Here is an 18,072-nt window from a genome sequence, read left to right as displayed (position 1 = left end):
GATCCAAGTAAACAACATGAAAGACAGCAAGATCTGTTCATAGATGTCCATCCCTGCATTAATTATAATAGTGAAAAACAAAAATATCCTTAAAGTGCAGCCAGAGGAGACTAGATATAAAGATTATGGTCAAGCCCTGGCCAGTGGGGATGAATTGGTTAGGCATTGTCCCATATACCAAAAGATTGCTGGTTCAATTCCCAGTGAGGGCACATGACTGGGTTGCAGGCTCAATCCCAAATAGGGGCATGCAGGAGGCAGCCAATCCTATGTTATGCTCTCACATCAATGTTTCAATCTCTCTCTCTCCCACTTCCTTCCTCTCTCTCTAAAAATCAATAAACAATTTAAAAAATTATGGTCAACCTGGTGCACGCCCATGCCTTTCCCGTTCCACCACCCCCCCCCCCCCTTTTTGTTAATCCTCACCTCCTAAGGATATTTTTTCCATTGATTTTGAGAGAGAGTGGAAGGGAAGGAAGGACAGGGAGAGAAAGATAGAGAGAAACATCCATGTGAGAGAGACATATCGATTGGTTGCTTCCTGCACATGCCCCAACTGGGACCGGGGATCAAACCTGCAACCCAGGTACGTGCTCTTGACCAGAAATCAAACCCGAGACTCTTCACAGTGCAGGCCAATGCTCTAACTACTGAGAAACACTGGCCAATGCCCATTCCCCTCTTCTCCCCCACCTCAGGCACATTAACTTTGCCTTTGCCTCTCCTCTGTAACTCTAAATAAATTTGCTCTTTTTAAAATCTCAATTTTTGCCTGGCTTTTGTGGCTCAATAGTTGAGCATTGACCCATGTACTAAGAGGTCACCAATTTGATTCCCAGCAGGGCATATGCCCAGGCTGTGGGCTTGAATCCCAGTGCGGGTCATGCTGGAGGCAGCCAATCAATGTTCTCTCTCATCAATGTTTCTATCTCTCTCTCCCTCTCACTTACTCTCTCTCTCAAATCAATAAAGAAAAATTATGTTAAAATAATCATTTATAAATAAAAAAAATAAAATCTAATTTTTATAAATTTTTAAAAAATTATTGTTTATTTTAGAGAGAGAAACATCAATTGGTTGTCTCACCTCTCTTATGCTCCTGACCAGGGATCAAACCCACCACCTTCTGGTGCACGGGAGGATGTATGGTCAACCCTTGATAGAAAAAATTGCAGCCCTGAGGTATGAACATCAATATGAGGCTGTTGGTTTGTTTTTTTCAAAATAGTTTTACTTTTATGATTTTATAGGAAATATATTTACATGGCTCAAATTTCAAAACATCTTAAAGGCTGTTCTCCAGGAAGCAGATGATCCCAGCAAGGCTGTCACAATTCCCAGTAACTCCTGACACAGAGCTGGGAAACCCAGCATATGTGTGGCCAAAGAAGAGACCCTTCCACCTTTTAAACTTTTTTTTTTTTTAAACTCACATAATAGCTTTCAATAAACACCATGCAGATAGTTACTTCTTCTGCCTTGGCCCATCTGCATGGCTCTCATGGAACCCCCAGGGCTGGCCCACCGCTTACCTCTTGTTGGACGTGGAGGTTAATTCCCGATGTGGCCAGAACAGAAATGGCACATGAGGCATTTCACCACTGAGGGCGGGACCCAGAGTGAAGATTCCTGAAAGCAGAGGCTACTAGGGAGAAAGTCCACCCAGCTGCATCCAGGAAACAAAGCAGTCGTAGGTCTCCCCTCTGTGAAAAACATAACACAATGGGAACAGGGATGATGTCGGGGGATGAGAAAACAGGTGAGGTTTTCTCTTCGTCACATTTTGACATCTTCTGATTTTGTTCTGGTTTTGCTTGGCAAAGGATGTATTGCACTGTTATGATCAGGAAGAGGTTGAAATAAAGCTAGATGGCTAAAAGAAGACTAGCTAGCCTTGGCTGATGGTTCTTTCTCTTCTCTTTCATTCATGTTTCTCTCTCTCTCTCTAAAATCAGTAAAAACAGTCCTGGCTGGTTTGGCTCAGCGGTTAGAGCATTGGCCTGTGGTCCGGAGAGACCTGGGTTCAGTTCCCACTAAGGGCATGTACCTCGGTTGCAGTTTGTATCCGGCCCTGGTTGGTCGTGCGGGTGGCAGCCACTCGATGTGTCCCTTTCACGTCGATGTTTCTCTCTCTCTCTCTCCCTCCCACTCTATCTGAACAAAAAAATAGAAAAATGTCCTCAGGTGAGGATAAAAATAAATAAATAAAATAAAATCAGTAAAACATTTTAAAAAGTAATAAAAGAAGCCCTGGCAGGTTTGGCTGAACAGTTGGAGCATCCACCCATGGACCAAAGGGTCTCAGATTTGATTCCTGGTCAAGGGCATGTACCTCGATTGCAGGTTCAATCCCCAGCCCTGGTCGGGGTCAAGCAAGAGGCAAACAACTGATGTGTCTCTCTCACATCAGTGTTTATCTCTCTCTCTCCCTCCCTCCCTTCCACTCTATCTAAAAATCAATGGGGAAAAAAATATCCTTGGGTGAGGATTAACAACAATAAATAAATAAAGACTAGCTATTAAAAAGTATGCTTATGGCCTTGACCCAGTGGCTCAGTTGGTTGGAGCATCGTGCAGAAGGTTGCCAGTATGATTCCCAGTCAGAGCACATACCCAGGTTTCAGGTTCCATCCCTGGTCACAGCTCTTTCGGGAAGCAACTGATCAGTGTTTCTCTCTCTCTTCCTCTTTCTCTCACTCTCGCTCTCTCCTTCCCTTACTCTCTTCTAAATAAAAATAAAAATAAGAAAACATATGCTCAGGGGAGGATTAAAAACATTATGCTTATGCTTCTCAGTAGGTACCCAAAAGAATTGAAAGCAGGGACTTATACATGAATATTGGTAGCAGTGTGATTCACAATAGCCATGGAGAGATGAACGGATAAACAAAATCTGGCCCATCCATACAGTGGAATATTATTCAGCCTTAAAAAGGATGACATTTTGACACCTGCTACAACATGAATGAACCTTGAGGACATTAGGCTGAGTAACATAAGCCAGGCACAGAAGGACAAATACCGTGTGATTCCAGTCACTGGAGGTCCCTGGATGAGTTGGACCCATAGACACATAAAGTGGATGGTAGGAGCCAGGGGTGGGGAGAAAGGGATGGAGATTTAGTGTTTAATGGGGACGGAGTTTCAGTTGGGGAAGATTTTGGAGATGAGAAAGTTCTGCACATGAGAAAGTTTTGGAAATTGATGGTGGGGATGGTTGTATGACAATGTGAGTGGACTTAATACCACCAATTTGGGCATTTAAAAATGGTTAAGATCGTCTGGCCAGCCCTGGCCAGTTTGGCTCAGCGGTTAGAGCGTTGGCCTGCGGTCTGGAGAGACCCGGGTTCAGTTCCCGCTCAGGACATGTACCTAGGTTGCAGTTTGTTCCCGGTCCTGGTTAGGTTGTGCGGGTGGCAGCCACTCACTCGATGTGTCCCTTTCACGTTGATGTCTCTCTCTCTCTCTCTCTCTCTCTCTCTCTCTCTCTCTCTCTCCGCCCCCCTCCCACTCTATCTGAACAAAAAATGGAAAAATGTCCTCGGGTGAGGATAAAAAAAAAAAAAAAAGATCATCTGGCCAGCGTGGCTCAGTGGTTGAGCATCAACCCACGCACCAAGAGGTCGCCAGTTTGATTCCTGGTCAGGGCACATGCCCAGGTTGTGGGTCCAATCCCCAGTAGGGGGCATGTAGGAAGCGGTCAGTCAATGTTCTCTCTCATCAATGTTTCTATCACTCTCTCGCTCTCCTTTTCTCTCTTTCTAAAATCAATAAAGGCAAAAAAATTTTTTAAGTGGTTAAAATTATGTTCATAGCAGCACTATTTACAATTGCTAAGATCTGGAAACAACCCAAGTGTCCATCAATAGATGAGTGGATAAAAAAGCTGTGGTACATTTACACAATGGAACACTATGCAGCTATAAGAAAGAAAGCTCTATTATCCTTTGAGACAACATGGAGAGATCTGGAGAGTATTATGCTCAGTGAAATAAGCCAATCAGAGAAAGACAAATACAACATGATCTCACTTATTTGTGGAACATAATGAACAAAAAAAGCTGATGAACAAAATAGACCCAGAGATATAGAAAGAAGTATGGTTCAGACTGACAAATATTAGAGGTGGGGGGCTAGGGGAGGGATGAGATAAATCAAAGAACTTATATGCATGTATGCATAACCAATGGACACAGACAACAATGCTTGGCTTGGGGGGTGTGGGATAGGGAGGAGGGCGTCTGGGTGGGAAAAGGAGAAACATCTATAACAAAATTAAATTTATTAATGAAAAAAAAAAATGGTTAAGATGGCCCAACTGCCCTGGCCGGTTTGGCTCAGCGGTTAGAGCATTGGCCTGCGGTCCAGAGAGACCCAGGTTCGGTTCCCGCTAAGGACATGTACCTCGGTTGTAGTTTGTCCCCGGCTCTGGTTGGGTCGTGTGGGTGGCAGCCACTCGGTGTGTCCCTGTCACGTCGATGTTTCTCTCTCTCTCTTCCTCTCTCTCCCTCCGGCCCTGTCTGAACAACAAAAAAAGATGGCCCAACTGGTGTGGCTCAGTGGACTGAATCATGGACTGAGATGTCCCGGTTTGATTCCCGGGTTGCAGGTTCGATCCCCAACCCAGACTGGGGTCATATGGGAAGTAACCAATAGATGTGTCTCTCTCACATCCATGTTTCTCTCTCCCTCTCCTTCCCTCCCTTCCACTCTATCCAAAAAAAAAAGTCAATGGAAAAAATATCCTCTGGTAAGGATTAACAACAAAAATGTTAAGGAGGTAAAATTTATGTTATATATATTTCACCATAATAAACTAAATGACAGTTTATAAAACCATGAGGTAGGGGGAGAGACGCAGGTGCTTGGGGAAGTACCAGCTTCAGGCTCTGAGACCTGTGCAGTCACCCAGGGCCCTGAGTTCAGAAGAGCCCACCCATGACTTAAGGCCCTGTAGCTGCTGTCTTGAACTTACTAATGATTTTTTGTTGTTATTAATCCTCATCCAAGGATATTTTTTTCCATTGATTTTTTTTCTTTAGAGAGACTGGAGAGAAAGGAGGGAGGGGGAAAGAGAGAGACATCTATGTGAGAGAGATACATCAATTGGTTGCCTCCCGCACTCATTCCAGTGGGCTAGGGATTGAACCTGTAATCCAGGTATGAGCCCTACTGGGAATCAAACCTGCCGACACTCTAACCACTGAGCAACACCGAAAAGGGCCCTAATGATTTTTTAACAAGGGGTCCTGTGTTTTCATTTCAAACTGGGATCTGTAAACTATATGGCCAGTCTTGGTTTGGGGAAAGGACAGGGAGGCCCAAGGTCAGGGTCTCAGTCCGCGGGGCTGGTGGAGAAGCACCTCAACTTGCAAGTTGTCTGCCCCACCCCCAAGGCAGAGAATGAGACCCAGTCAGGAAGTGGGTTCCTGGCACAGCCAGGAAGGAAGTGGGGGCGGGGGTCTCCTAAAATAGCAGCAGTTGCTAGCTGGTTGGGTGGAGGGTGGGGAGGGGTGGTTGAACTGGAGTGAGCCAGCCCCCCAGGAGGCATGGGGGCTTTCCTGCAGAATCCCCTTCCCCAACCCAGCCCCTCTCCTTCCATCTACACAGGTAGAAATAACTTTTAAAAAATTAAAATATAACTTACAGACCATAATGTGCACAAATTGTATTTGCACAGCTTAATTAAACTGCACACGTACAGGTAAAACCATGGACACAGTAAAAACACCAGTGGATTCTGGGGGTTTGAGGGAGGGGTGGATGAGCAGAGCACAGAGGATTTTTAGGGCAGTGAAAATGCTCTGTATAACATTATAATGATGGACACATGTTATTATACATTTGTTCAAATCCATAGAATGTACAACACCAAGAGTGAACCCCAGTATAGATTATGGATGTTAGATGTTAGGTGATAATGATATGTCAGTGTAGGTGCATTCTTGTAACAAATGTCCCACTCTGGTGGGAGAACATTGATAATGGGGGAGTCTGTGCATGTATTGGGGCAGGGGTATATGGGAAATCTCTGAACCTTCCTCAAACTTAAAAAAAATCCTCACCCAAGATTATGTTTATTGATTTTAGAGAAAGGAAGAGGGGGGAGAGAGAAACATGGATGTGAGAGAGAAACATTGATTGGTTGCCTCCTGTACATGCCCCTACCAGGGACTGAACGCACACCTAGGTAAATGCCCTGACTGGGAATCGAACCCAAAACCTTTTGGTGTACTTTCTGTAAAGTTACATTATGTTTTTTCTGTTCTCTTTTGTGTTGGCTACTTTCACTCCACATTGACTCCGTGAGATTCAGCTGCAGGGTTGTGTGTCTGAGCACTCATTTACCTTTTCTTTTTTTCCATTGATTTTTAGAGAGAGTGGAAGGGAGGGAAGGAGTGGGAGAGAGAGGGTGAGAGAGAAATATCCATGTGAGAGAGATACATCAATTGGTTGCCACCCGCACGTACCCAGACCAGGGCTGGGGAATGAACCTGCAACCCAAGTGCGTGTCCTTGACAGGAATCCAATCCACTACCCTTTAGTCCATGGGCTGATGCTCTAACCATTAAGCAAAACTGGCAAGGGCTTTTACCTTTTTCATTGCTGCATAGCATTCCACAAACATACCACTTTTCTTGATGCATTCTCCTGCAGATGGACACTTGGGTTGTTTACAATTTGGGGCTATTATGAACAAAGTTGCTGTGAACATTCATAGGTCTTTCACTGGACAAAAACACTCATTTTATTGAGCACTATATTAGTTTGCTGGGGCTGCCATAACACAGTAGGATGGATGGGATGTCTTAAACAACAGTCATTAGTTTTTTCCCAGTGCTGGAGGCTGGAAGTTCAAGATAAGGTTTCAGAAGAGCTGGTTTCTCCTGAGTCCTCTCTCCTTGGTGTGTAGTCAGCCATCTTCTCCCTGTATCTTCATGTGGTCTTCCTTGTACTAGTCTGTATTCTAATCTCCTCTTCTTATAAGGACACCAATCATGTTGGATTAGGGCCCACAGCAATAACTTCATTTTATCTTAATCACCACTTTAAAGACCCTGTCTCCCAATACCGTCACATACTGAGGTCCTAACAGTTAGGGCTATCCTTTCAGGAGCTGATTTGCTGGGTCATAGAATATACATGAGTTTAGCTTTAGTAGAAATTGGCAGAGGGTTTCCCAAGTGGCCAAGTTCTCAAGCTTCATCTCCTCCACAAACCCCAGTGCTCCCCAAACTTTACCCTGTGGTATCTTCCTGGTTTGCATATGTCCAGCCAGGGCCTGCCTCAGGACTTTTGCACGGGCTATTCCCTCTGCCTGGAACGCTCTTCCCACAGAAAACCTCTCATCATTCTAGGCTCAGGGAAAGTGTCATGTCTGCAGAGATGCACTCCCTGACCACTCCATTTACAGCCACTTGATCACCGTCACCATGAAGGCAACACCTGCATTCAGCTCTCCAAAGACAATTTACTCCATTGGAAATTATATCATCTTTATTTTATTTTACTTGGTGCATAGAAGGCATGCAATAATTCTAGTCTCCTCAGCATCCAAGCCATTAATTAGGAAAATGCTAATCAAAACCACAGTGCATGGCACATCACCCCACTAAAAAGGATAATGACTAGCATTGGGGAGGAAATGGAGACATCAGAACCCACACATGAGGTAAGGGGATTGTAAGGGGCAGCTGCTGTGGCAAACGGTGCAGCAGCTCCTCAAAAGGTTAAACATAGTCATCCTCTGATCCAACAAGACCTTTGCCCAAGTTCCCCCACTATGGTTAGCATAGGGCAGGATTTCTTTCCCTTGGCACTATTGACACTTGGGGTGGATGATTCAGTTACCTGCGAGGGCCAGGGGGTGGATGATTCTTGGTTGAGAGGCCATCCTGGGAACTGTGGAGGGTTGAGCAGCGTCTCTGGACCCTACCCACTCAATACGGAAACACTCCCAGTCGTGACTACCACAGATGTCCCCAGACATTGCAAATGTGGGGGAGCAAAGTCCCTGCTGCCCCCAGGACCTGCTCCTCAAACTTGAGCATGCACCAGAATTCCTTGGTGGCCAGGCCTAGCCGAGTTTCTGATTCAACGGGTCAGGAGTGAGATCTAAGAACCTGCATGTACAAAGGAGCATTTATAAAGGACCCCAGCTGCTGCTGGAGCCCACATGGAGCCCCACTGCTGACACACTGCCCATGACCTGCAGGAACCTGCAGCCCAGTGACAGTATAACTCCGAGAGGCAAGTGACAATGTCTGTGGCTGTTTGGGGAAGTGCTCAAATAATTGTTGCTTATCCTGTCTGAAGCCTAGGATTCAGTCATGCCATCTTTGGTCAGTAGGTGGCGACACTGACTGCTTGATATTTGGAGGGTTCTCGGAAGAAAGGGTGGCAGGGCTGGGGTGGGGGGATGCATGGGTAATCCCACTGTCTTACCAAAACAACAACAACAACAATAATAAAAAGAACAACTTTGTTTGTTCATATGCACTGAGCGCTCACTCTAGGCCAGGCAGTGGAGATCCACAGTCAATAAAATGTCTAGCCCTTGTGGACGTTCTTTTAAAAAAAAAATTTTTTTTCCTTCATTGATTTTTAGAGAGATAGGAAGTAAGAGGGAGAGAGATAGAAACATCGATGAGAGAGAACATCTATTGGCTGCCTCCTGCATGCCCCCCACTGGGGATTAGGCCCACAACCTGGGCATGGGTCCTGACTGGGAATCGAACTGGCGACCTCTTGGTGCATGGGTCGACGCTCAACCACTGAGCCACACCGGCCGGACTGAACATTCTAGATAAATAAGACATCACCAGGTAATTATAAGTACTGGGAAGACAAAATAAAGAGTGGGCCAGGAGAGAACAGGACTACTTGGGTGGGGTGGCTCCCCCTACACCCCAGTCCCACATGGCCAGGGCTTTTGGGAGAATCTGCTGTGAAACTGTATGCCCAGTGGGGTGCATTTCCAGCCCCCTGACCCATGAAGGCTGCTGCACTTATACTGTCCTATAGAATTGTTGTAAGGATTAAATGAGATAATGTAAAGTGTTTAGAACCAGAATGGTGTCTGATTCCAAAGAAGTACTCAGTAAATATTAACTATTTATTAGTTAGCAATAATGGCTATTATCATTGGCTACATTATATTATTATATCATTAGTGTCAGCCTCTGGGACCTGGGAAAGCAGAGAACCAGCTTGGTTACTATTGTGTGCAAACTAAAGGTTAAAGGGCTGTAAGCAAAGAGGTTGGATTTTAGAATTTGGTGACACTTGAGTTTGCTTTTTGGAAAATTATGTTTTCAGGCCAGGGGAAGTGATGATGCTTGGTGGATGATGAACTATGTGTGTGTGTGTGCACATGTGTGATGGGTTTGTGGAGCCCTCTAGAGTTTGGGCAGGCAGGCAGGAATTCATTTATTAAGGGGCAGCAAAGTGTCCTATAACCTCCAAGATACAGGCAATGGCACTTTCCACTCCTTGTCAGGGTCCAGCTGGCTTTGACTGGCCTTGCTGGGCAGTTATAGGAAGTCCCCCCTCCCCCCACCTCAATCTCTTTCAGGAAGGAGTCTGGCAAGAGGATCACCACAGAAGTGGGAAACACCTGGGGCCCACATGACTGCCCCTTGCAACCTCAGAAAGTCAGTAGGATGATAAGCTCGGTAAAAACAGGCTGCACAACTTGTTGGGAAGAACATGGAGCTGGTGAAGGCTTGTAGGGAAGCCTCCACCTCCCATGGACTCATTTCTTGATTGCCTTGCAGACATGGACAAGCTTATGGCTACCCAGCCGGTCAGCAGATGACCCAAGCTTCTGACTGACTCCAGGGCACTTTCCGCTGCCATTAAGCTTACAGTTAATTTGGGAAACCAGTTCCACATTTTTCCCAACCTTTTTTTTTTTTTTTTCATTTATTGATTTTAGGGAGAGAAGAAGTGAGAGGGAGAGAGAGATAGAGACATCGATGAGAGAGAACATCGATTGGCTGCCTCCTGCATGACCCCCACTGGGGATCTGGCCCACAACCTGGGCATGTGTCCGGATCTGGAATTAAAATGGCGACCTCTTGGTGCATGGATCAATGCTCAACCACTGAGCCACACCAGCGGGACCCAACTTTTTTTTAGCGGGAGGGAGAGAGGGAGGAAGAGAGAGAGAAACATCGATGTGAGACAGACACATGGAATGGCTGCCACCCACATGATCCGAACCGGGGCCGGGGACAAACTGCAACCGAGGTACGTGCCCTTAGTGGGAACCAAACCCAGGACTCTCCGATCCCCAGGCCAACGCTCTAACTGCTGAGCCAAATGGGCAAGGACTTTCCCAACCTTTTGATGCTGGACACAAATCTGTTGCCATGACTTTTGAGCGTCATGTTACTTGTGAAAGGTTCTGGATGATGAACATCAAAACAAAAGGGACTCTGCCCTGCCTGGGTAGTTCAGTTGGTTAGAGTGTCAACCCAATATGCCAAGGTTTTGGGTTTAATCTCTGGTCAGAGCACATATGAGAAGCAATTAGTGAATGCATGAGTAAGTGGAACAACAAATTGATGTTTCTATCTCTCTCCTCTCCAAAATCAATCAATCAAATTTCTTTTAAAAAAAGGGACTTTAGCCCTGGCCAGTTTGGCTCAGCGGTTAGAGCATCGGTCTGTGGTCCAGAGAGACCCGGGTTTGGTTCCCGCTAAGGGTGTGTACCTCGGTCGCAGTTTGTCCCCGGCCCTGGTTGGGTCATGCGGGTGGCAGCCACTCGATGTGTCCCTTTCACATCGATGTTTCTCTCTCTCTCTCTCCCTCCCACTCTATCTGAACAAAAAATGGAAAAATGTCCTTGGGTGAGGATAAAAAAATAAATAAAATAAAAAAGGGACTTTATCAGTGGAAGCTTTTGGTTTACAAAGGACTGAAATCATGACTCAAATTAGCTTAAAAAATATAATAAAGCAGAGGAGAGGTCAAAGGCATCTGACTCAGGTACGGCTGGATCCAAGTGCTTAAACAATGTTGTCAAGGCATTGACCATCTTTCTGGGATCTCCTCTCTTCTGTTTTGGTTTCATTCACAAACAAGCTCCACTGCTGTGTGGCAAAAATGATTCCTGGCAGTTCCAGGCTTACACCTTATAGCACATGGAGAGTAACTCTGCTTATATTTCAAAGTCCCAGGGATGACTCTCATTGGTCTCACTTGAGCCACATGTCTATTTCTGAAACAATCACCATTGACAGGGGGAGGAAAATGCTCTGATCAACAGGGCTGAGTTGGCCCTGGGGTCCTGGCATATGAACTGGGAGTGGGGGAGGATCCATCTACCTCAAAAAACTGAAGTGCCACATCCAGAAGGGAAGCTGGATGCTGAGTGGGCAGAATGTAGATGCCACTTGTAGCAGGGCTTCCACTTTAGGGGATGTCAATCCACTTCCATTCCCACCCCAATTCAAGTCCTAGAAACAGAAGCTTAGGTGGTTCCTTCGCCTCTTTCTGATCAGGGCCAAATGCTGAATAATTTTCTGCTGTGCAATGAACGAGAGTGTATGTTTTCACTCATCTGTTGGTAAATATTTAAGTTTCCACCCTTTGGCTGTTGTGGAGAATGCTGTTGCGAACATGGGTTGGGTGTACAAATCTCTGAGTGCCTGCTTTCAATTTTCTTGGGTATATGTTTAGAGTGGAACTGCTGGGTCACAGCAATTTAACTTTTTGAAGAACCACCAAACTGTTTTTGAAAGACTGCTGCACCATTTTACATTCCTACCTATATGTCTTTTTGCATTTTGAGAAATGAAAAACAGGCAGAAAATTACATTGAAGAGATTCTTTTTTTAGGGGTGGGGTTCATTTTATTACATGCAGAAAATTTAGACATTGTTTTTAATTACATGCTAATCAAAGATCATCATCAATTTTATTTTTTTTATTACTCAACAAATAGGTCCCTTTATATATGTTTTTATTAAAATTTTTTTAATCCTCACCCGAGGATATTTTTCTATTTATCTTCAGATAGAGTGGGAGGAAGGCAGAGGGAGAGAGAAAGAGAAACATTGATGTGAGAGGGACACATCGACTGGTTGGCTCTGCACGACCCCGACCAGAGCCAGGGACGAACCGCAACAGAGGTACGTGCCCTTGCTGGAATCGAACCAGTAACCACGGGCCAACACTCTAACCACTGAGCCAAACCGGCCGGGGCTGATTTTTATTTCTTTAGAGAGAGAGGAGGGAGAGATAGAAACACTGATGTGAGAACTATCCATCAGCTGCCTCCTTCACCAACCCCCTGGGGATCCAGCCTGCAACCCAGGCATGTGCCCTGACCGAGAATTGAACCAGGACCTCTCAGTCCATGGGACAATGCTCAATCCTCTGAGGCACACTGGATTGGCAACAAACGGGTCCTTTTAGACCTGGATTTTTTTTCTTTACTTAGAAATGGGGTTAAACCAGGGTTTTGCATCTTCTGCACTGTGCACGTATTCGGCTGGTTCTGTTTAAGGGGAGCATCCTGTGCATAGTAGGGGGCTAAACGGCATTCCTGGCCTCCAGGTTTTGATGCTAGGTGTACCTCCCAGTCGGGATAGCCACAAATGTCCCCAGACATTGCCCAGTGGCCCTTTAGGGTGGGGTGGGATAACTGCTCCTGGTTGAAAAGTCACTGGTTTAAATCTTTTAAACTAGAATGAATAACTGGATTTGTTCATAAAATAAGCATGTTTTGTTTAGAGAGTCAAGAAGTCCCCTTCGCCTACTGTACAGATAGGAAAACTGAGGCCAGGAGTCAGCCAGAATTAGAATCTAGCTCCATCCAGTGGGGCAGCCCCTCCAGAACTGCGTGGCAACAGCAAATTAAGCTCGGTGAATGACTGCAGCGGGTGTCATTTGTCCCTCTGACTCAGTCTCATTTTCTTTTCTTTCTATCCTCACCCAAGGACATTTTTCCATTTTTTGTTCAGATAGAGTGGGAGGGAAGGAGGGAGGGGGGAAGGGGGGAAGAGGGAGAGGGAGAGAGAGGGGGAGGGAGAGAGAGAGAGAGAGAGAGAGAGAGAGAGAGAGAGAAACATCGACGTGAAAGGGACACATCAAGTGGCTGCCTCCCGCATGACCAACCAGGGCCGGGGACAAACTGCAACCAAGGTACGCGGGAACTGAACCCGGGTCTCTCTGGACCACAGGCCGATGCTCTAACCACTGAGCAAAACCGGCCAGGGCTCAGTCTCCTTTTCCACTGACTACCCAAAAGGCTGAGTGTCATCGACCGGGGGTTGCAGGGAAGGTTTCCACTGTGAGATACCCAGGGTAAAGAAAGCTCTCGGAGCCGACATCAGGAGGTATCAGCATCAGCTACTTTATTCCAATACCTTTTATATCATCGAGCAGTGGGATGATATAAATGGGGCGATGCATGGCACATGTGTCCTAGGTCTTGCAGTATCAAGCTTATGTAAGGGTTCTGTTACATAAGAAAATATGGTCTGCGCTTGTGCAGCCAGTTCCGGAGTCATGGACTGAACCACCGCCTCTATCGGCAACAAGCCAAGTTCCTGGGTCCTCACAGTCCACCCCCTAGATGCTGGGGTGTTGGGACTTGACCATAAAGTATTTCCCAATGCACAGAGCACACAACAGTAGTAAAGGGTGCAGCACATAACCAAGAGACCACCAGCAAGGCTCACCAAAGTCACTAAGAATTCCCATCAAGGAATTCCCCAATTTGGTCCACCATTGTGTCAGGGGTCTTCCTGGAGAGCCTGTATTGCTGAAACTTCAGCATCCATTGCTCTTAAAGATTCCTGTATTTGCTGCTGGTGGTCTGGGATATAGACACAGCATTCTACATGCAAAAGGGCACAAGTTCTTCCCTGTATACTGCCCAACTATCAGTGCACATGACTCTTTCATTAACACTATCCACATAGCTCATAGTTCAACCCATTGACTCCAGAGTCTGGCTCCCGTATCATACCAAAAAGCATCTGTAGCCAGTTGCAAGCCACTGCTGCCCACGTTGGCAGTTGGCCCCGGCAAGAACCATCAGTATACCAGATGTCTGCCAGAGGGGGAGACTTTCCTTCTTCAAAGGGGCTGGGGCTTTCTTCTGCTTCTGCAGAGGGCTCTTCCCATTCTGCTTTAAATTAGATAGGTCCTAGCAAGGAGTGCAACTCCTGTATTAAAGGGTTGGTAGAGAACCGGGCTCTCTGTTCCAAGTACGTTCCCCACTTTTTCAAAGCGGGGTTTGGGCCACTCCCACGCGTGGTTGGGTAGCCCACGACCGGAGCCACCCCTCCACTGGGTAGGCTGTTTGTACTGTGTCAGGACAAGGACCAGTGATACTTTCACTGGCCAATAGGCCTGCATATACCACTGTCAACAGCTTTCCAATAAGAGAGTACCGACTTTCAGCTCCCTTCCACAATTGGGACCAAAACCCAATAGGGCTTTTCCAAGCCCCTTGTTTCTGCCAGAGGCCCCTGTACAGTCAGGAGAAATGGCAAAGCTGGATCCACAACTCGTAATATCTGCGCTTGGGCCACTGCCCATTTTGTAGCCAGAAACGCTTGCTCCACCTCGGGGGACCAGTCCCAGGCCTCCCTCTTATGGACCACGCAGTGGAGGGGTTTTATCAGGATGGCTAAATGGGGTATAAAGGTTAGCCAGAACCCTAGTAGTCCCAAGTATGTCTGCAATTGTTTCACTGTTTCTGGTCGGAGATAGGCTTGTATCTTATCCATAATCACCTCTAGCATGACCTTCATCTTACCTGACCAAACAACACCCAAGGACTTGACAGAGTTTCCAGGCCCTTGGACTTTGTCCTTGTTGATGGCCCACCCCTAGCCTGCCAGGGCATCTCGAAGGCTGCGTGCTCCAGCATCTAGCTCTGCAAGAGAATCAGAAATTAACATTATATCATCAATATAATGGAACAGGTATACATGTGAAGGTTTGTCCCAGGACACTAAGTCCTGGGCTACCAAACCATGACAGAGCATTGTACTATGTACTTGGGGTAGGTAGTACTCGGGACCATCCGTTGCTTTCCTTCCCAGGTAAAGGTGAACTGTTCCTAGCTCTCAGGGTCAGTGGGTCTATGAGAAAAAGGTATTAGCCAAATCCACAACATAATGAAACCATCTGATTCTTGTGACAAGTGGTCCATCAATTCAGTGATATTGGGTACTGCCGCATGTAAGGGCAGGGTAACCTTATTCAGTTCATAGTAGTCCACAGTTATCCTCCATGCACCATCAGGCTTTTGTACTGGCCACACTGGGGAATTATAGGGGCTATGCGTCGGGCGAATAATCCCTGCTTCTTCCAGTTTTAGAATGGTTCGTCCGATTTCTTCATGGCCCCTGGGATAGTCGGTACTGTTTCATGTTGACTACCCAAGTTTTGCAGGAGCCTCAAGGGAGCGTGGTGTGGGTGGCCTCTAATAACTGTCTTTACCACACTCACCTATAGACAAAATTCACCCTGCGTAGTTTGGACTGCAAGGCCTTGTAGAACATCTACTCCCAGTATATATTCAGCAAATGGCGAAATATACACCTCATAGTGGGTTGGTGGCAAACATCCGACACCCAATGTAAGGGTAACTTAACGTACTCGGATTTGCCTTCCACCATATCCCCCTATCATGGCACTAGGGCCCTGGAAATGGTCCAGATTCCCATAAATCAGGGTAGAATCCGCCCCTGTATCCATGAGGGCCAAAACGCGTTGACCAGTAAACGCGTTCCGGGTGGACCAGTAAATAGTCACTTCTACATAAGACCTCCAGTCATCTGGCTCCCCCACCAACTGGGTGCCTTGGCCCAACCCCTAATGAGGCAGGTAGTTAGCCTCTCATTTCTTAGTTACAGAGGGCAGGGGAGTGTATTGTTTTTCAGGGCGCAGCTTCCACCAAAGCTAACAGCTATCTTCTCCTTGGCCAGCCCAGCTGCCAGTAGGTCACACCACAGCTGACACTGGCTTAGCTTCATTGGCCCATTCTTGGGTCCGCGGCAGGTCCCCTTACCTGTGGCATTTGTAGCCAGCCTGGCCCAAGATTGCTTAGTCTTGCCTTCCGTAAGCCCCGTAGCTGTGCTACCTGGCCTTGTTTTCACACTTTCTTTCTTTTTTTAAAAAAATATTTTTATTTATTGACTTTAGAGAGAGGAAGGGAGAGAAGTAGGGAGAGATGGAAACATTGATGAGAGAGAACATCGACTCGCTGCCTCCTGCATGCCCCCTACTGGGAATTTGGCCCACAACCTGGGCAAGTGCCCTGACTGGGAATTGAACCGGCAACCTCTTGGTGCATGGGTCGATGCTCAACCACTGAGCCACATCGGCTGGGCTTGTTTTCATACTTTCACATCCCCCAGCTGCGCCAAGGCAGTGGTTACTTCACGGACCAGGCGATCCGTGTAAGGGGCGAACAAAGTTGTCATAGTCCCAAAAGTCCCTGAAGGGCCATTCGCTAGCACCATGTCCTTCACGCGAGCCATAAACAGCTCTTCATCAGGGCTGCTGTACTGCTGTGCAATCATCTGGCTCGTACCCATCTCCCGTATGACTTGTACTAAATCCAAGTAGTAGTCCACTTACTCACGTGCTCTGGGAGATCTCCAGCATTTTCCCACACCGTTCTGGCAGCTGCCATCAACCAATTGACCAGTGTCCTGTTACTGGTTACTGCTGCCGCAGCAAGGGCATGGTGGTAATACTGGCCAATTGCCTCATCTCCATGGGGCTGAGCTCAGTATTGTTTGTACCATCATCCCATAAGCACAACAGCCAAGGTGGAACAGACTCCCCCAACCACTGCTTACACTGCTTCGCTAAGTCCCTTAACTCCATGGCAGAATACGTTGTATAAAATGTATGCCGGGCCCTGGCCGGTTGCCCAGTGGTTAGAGCATTGGTCACAGGACCAAAGAGTCACAGGTTCGATTCTGGTCAAGGACATGTACCTCAGTTGAGGTTCGTCCTGGGCCCTGGTAGGGGTCGTGCAGGAGGCTACCAGTCGATGTGTCCCTCTAACGTTGATGTTCCTCTCTCTCTACCCCTCCCTCCCACTCTATCTGAAGATAATATAGAAAAATATCCTTGGGCGAGGATTAAGAAAAAAAAAAGTATGCCAGGTCGACTGCCGAGGTCCTGCCAGAGGTCCTGCCAACCCCGCTCCCGTTGCTAACCCTTCCGGGCAGGACTGCTAGGGGTTAGAAGTCACAGCTGACTCAGCCGGATCCAGAGCATGCGCTCAGCCACCGCCAGGCGCTGCTCCAAGTCCTCCTCCTTCCACTGTAGCTGCTGCACTTGATTCGTGAGGTTCTGGATGTCTCGACTGGCATGACGCAAGACTGCCAGGAACATCCAGGCGACTCGACCTGCGGCCTCACCATGCGCCCTGGGAACATTTGGTTCCAGCATTTCCAAAGCATTCCGAACCTCTTCAAGCCGGGAAAGTGAAGCGTCCCAATCTTCCCAGCTCGTCCAGGCTATTAAGTACGCGGCCACCGGGTACCAGAGGGATGCTGGGGCCACATCCCATCCACCTGGAGCTGCTCCTCTCTAGGGGCTGTACTCACCTCATCCTGCCGACTATGCCAAGCGTCATGCACCGGGGGTTGCAGGGGAGGTTTCCGCAGTGAGATGCCCAGGGTAAAGAAAGCTCTGGGAGCCGACATGAGGAGGAATCAGCATCAGCTACTTTATTCCAACAGCTTTTATATCATTGTGCTGTGGGATGATCTAAGCAAGGCGGTGTGTGGCACATGCGTCCTAGGCCTTGCAGTGTCAAGTTGATGTTACATAAGAAAACGTGGTCTGCACTTGCGCAGCCAGTTCCAGGTCGTGTCCTGAACCACCGCCTCTATCGGCAACAAGCCAAGTTCCTGGGTCCTCACACCAAGTTTCGCCACCTGACCCTTTGGGTCTCGAGCCCACAAATCCAAGCACATACGGCACTCCTGCGGGACACGGGACTCGCGGTCGGGATAGGGGTGAGCGAGGCGGCGGGCGGCCCTGTGGGGATTGTAGTCCCGGCGCCGCCTCCCCCAGGCGCCA

General features: G+C 47.3%; 1 long non-coding RNA gene across 1 annotated transcript; it reads right to left on the bottom strand.

Moving 5' to 3' along the window:
* Positions 1 to 1,302: 1,302 nt before the first annotated feature.
* On the bottom strand, positions 1,303 to 17,974 carry LOC118616102. Its single transcript, XR_004956528.1, has 3 exons — positions 17,595 to 17,974; positions 14,780 to 14,899; positions 1,303 to 1,706 (listed from the first exon to the last, which is right to left on the bottom strand). It is a non-coding gene; the product is annotated as an uncharacterized LOC118616102 (long non-coding RNA).
* Positions 17,975 to 18,072: the final 98 nt, after the last annotated feature.

Source organism: Molossus molossus, unplaced genomic scaffold (assembly GCF_014108415.1).
Source record: "Molossus molossus isolate mMolMol1 unplaced genomic scaffold, mMolMol1.p scaffold_m16_p_4, whole genome shotgun sequence".
NCBI classification, from domain to species: Eukaryota; Metazoa; Chordata; class Mammalia; order Chiroptera; family Molossidae; genus Molossus; species Molossus molossus.
Note: the sequence above shows the minus strand (reverse complement) of the source record. Positions and strands in the feature narration are given on the sequence as shown.